Source organism: Aptenodytes patagonicus, chromosome 6 (assembly GCF_965638725.1).
Source record: "Aptenodytes patagonicus chromosome 6, bAptPat1.pri.cur, whole genome shotgun sequence".
NCBI lineage: Eukaryota > Metazoa > Chordata > Aves > Sphenisciformes > Spheniscidae > Aptenodytes > Aptenodytes patagonicus.
Genome location: NC_134954.1, coordinates 45,425,736 through 45,429,088, shown reverse-complemented (window position 1 = coordinate 45,429,088; position 3,353 = coordinate 45,425,736).

The window sequence follows — 3,353 nt, the reverse complement described above, 5'->3', positions numbered from 1 at the left end:
AAGAGGAAGTGGCGATAGCGGAAGTGGGTGCAGCGAAGGGGGAAACGGTGGGGCCGCCTTCCCCGCGCGCTCTCGCGAGCCACGTGGCGGGCGGCGGGACCACGTGGTCGCGCGCGGCGGGCGGGGGCGGTGCTTGTGCTACGGCCGTTAACTGCCGTTGCCGCCACGGCCGGCTGGTGGCTTGGCGTCAGTCGCTCCGCTGTGTCGTGTTCGTGAAGGTTCGAGCCTCTTGACGTAAAAAACCTCGCTGTAAGCGTTCAGACGGCTGTCCGGTGCGCCGGGGGGGCCTCTGTGGTAGCCCGCCCGTGTTACGTGCTAGCCTGGCCGCTGGGTACTGCACCCGCGGCAGCCGTTCACCAACTTCTGCTTCCTCGGGAGCGGCGGGCGCCTGCCCAGCGCCCATCGGGCCCTGCAGGTGCAGTAGCTGGTGGTGGGAACAGCCTCTGTGACTAGAAACGGGTCTGTGCTCGAGGTCTCAGGTGCCAGTATTGGTAGTTTTTGTTTCCTGAGTGAATCCTGAAGCAGGTTTGAGCTGGTGGCCCCCTCGGTGACTCTGAGCTGCATTGGGGTGCTGCATCCAGCCTGCCTGCGGTGCTGGGGTTCAGCTGGTGCTCCCGGCCCTCTCCACACATCGGGGTGGATCCTCCTCTGCCCGCACTGCTCTTACTCCTTGGGCTTGTTCCCAAGGCCTTGTCTGCAGGCCTTCATACAGATACAACTTGTGGTAAAGCATCTGTTGTGACTAAGTGCAGTTGTGTGCATTTAAATGGTTTGCTTTTCCGATGGAGAAGTGCCAACTTGCATGCATTTAAAACATAAATTTTAAAGGCTGCTTATTTCCCACACTGCTGCAGTGTCCCCAGGATACGGGCATTTCTGTTTGGGGGAAGGCAGAGGCCGGAGGCTGCTAAAGCCGTCCATTTGTGCCACCTACTGGTTTCTGTCTTGGCAAAGAGCGTCTTTGTGCGGGCTGCTGCATCTGACCTACTTTTACGCCTGGGTCCAGGCTGTACTGAATAATTGACAAGCTGTGTGCTAGTGGAGTATGGGCAAAAAGCGTGTCCTTGCCCTGATAAATTCCCACTGATTTCACATTGAGGATTACCTGCACTGAAAATAGAGGCAGAGTTTTTCCGGCCCGCAGGAAGAGAGGCTCCAAGCAATGCTTGGGCTTGATTAATATCAGACATTTGTTGCTGCATTTTATGCAACCATCCGTATGAGTCAGCACGCCTTCATTTCCTCTCCTGCTTCTCATGTAAGGCATATGCTGGAAAGCCAATAGTCAGAGGAATCTGGGGATTCACGTAATTCCTAAGAATTTTTTTTCATGGAAAGACTTTGGTGCTTTAGATATTGTAACCAATTTTTTTTAAGTCCCACAACTGGTAATATTGCCAAAGAAATGATGTTCAACTAGAAAGAGAATTTCCACGCTCCCCTTAGTTTTAAAGTTCTGGTGCTGCTGGCTCAGGGGGAGTGCTACTATCATGAAGAGCAAATTTAAGAGTAAATATTACTTAGTTGTCTGACTTAGAACACTGTGTTCATCCTGTTTGCCAGCACTAACTGCTCTCAAGCAAATATGTTGGCATTATGAGATTACAGATTGTTCTTAGGTTAAAGTCCAGTTTTATAAGAAACTTATTTTTGATGAGCTGAAGAGGCTTTGCACAGACTAGGTGGGCTGGTACTTTTGAGAAAAACACTAACATCTCTTGGCTCCTAAACTGTATTACATGGCTTTGAAGAAGTTCGTCAGCAGCAATTTGAAGGAATGGAGGTGAATTTTATTGACTTCAGGTGATTGAGATCAGTTGCAGATGAGGGAAATTAGAGAAGTTATAAAACACCTGAGAATTAAGTGAGGTTATTAGGGCAAGTAGCCTTGATGGTGGCTGCAGCAGTGAGGATGACTTTGGGCTTTGTGGGAAGATGCTTGTGTAGGTATATTTAGTCTTTTTGAAAGAACATTATTTTTGTTGTGTTTTAAGTATGCTGTGTGTTGAGTTTGGGCTGTCGAAGAAGAAAAGTGTGAGTTTTGCTGATGTACCTCTGTAGTTCTCATGGGCTGAACGGAGACTAGCTTTGTGGATGCTGTACAAATGTAGCTTGTATCTTGAAGAGGTAATGCATCCACAGCCAACTGAGTAAGAAAGGGAGTAAAGAGAGGCGGTGTTACTGTTACTTAGTGTGTATGCAGAAGTGCGTGTTTCAACATTATGCCTTTATCGCTGTGTATAGGGATAGACATTCTGACTCATGTGAGTGTTCGCTTTTATTACACGATTGCATAGAAAAATTGGTAAAATGAAGATTACACTTAGGTTTCATGCTAGAGTCTGAGACTTTAGCCTTATTGCTGTAAGGCTACTCTCCCTGCTCTTATAACTGCTTTCATTTGTGAATAGCAGTGATGTTTAGGACAGAGTAAGTATTTGTCATTTTCTATTCTGTTAGTATCATGGGTTGTTGTGAAGCCCTTGAATGGCTTATTTTGGTGCTTTGCATACTGTTATGAAGCTCATAACGAGCTCTTACTGTGAGCTTGGCATAGTATGAACGTATTTGGCTTTCCTGCCTACTAGGCCTTGCCTAAGAAAGATCATCTTATTTCTGTAGCTCTGTATAGCATCTGTTTTGGTTCTTTTTAGGTTTTCTTTCCTCCCTTGTTAATTCTGAATTGTTTTAACAGTTGTGATTAAAACTAATTCCCCTGTGTCTAGGTACTACGTAGTTTCACTGGCTAGTGAAAGTGCATCTCTTGGTGTAGCTATGTTTGTAACACACCATTCAGTTAGCAAAATGCAGCAGTGCAGGCACGGAGTGCAGCTGCTTTGGTGTTTGGTGTTATTACAAGAGAACGTGGCACACAGAGCGAGACTCTGTGTTGATGGATGTGCTCTGCCTGAAAAGATTTCTTACACTTCCCCAAAGATAGCTGGTAAAGTTAAAAACCTATCTAGTAGCATCCAGATAAAAATCTCCTGTTTCGGTGGGGCTGACTTCTGTTGATCCATTTATTTTACAGTAATGTTGTTATTTTATGGTTCTCACGTGTGTTTTTTCTACTTACTGGCCACTTAGAGCCAAGCATGCACTTATTCCAGCAGTGATGCCATGCAGGAGTTGCCTTAGTTGTAGAGAGATGTTAGTACTACATGCTGCAGTCCAAACAGCTTGCAGTCTAAATGTAATCTTTTTAAGGTGTAGGTGTTGCTTCTTGTGCGAACCTCTAAATAGCTGTGCTGTGCCAATGTAAAGCAGGACATCCGTTCTGTGCTAGTACGTTGTATCACTGGAAGTCTGTGCAAACACAACTGCCTCAGTGCAACTTTGCTTAATACATGCGG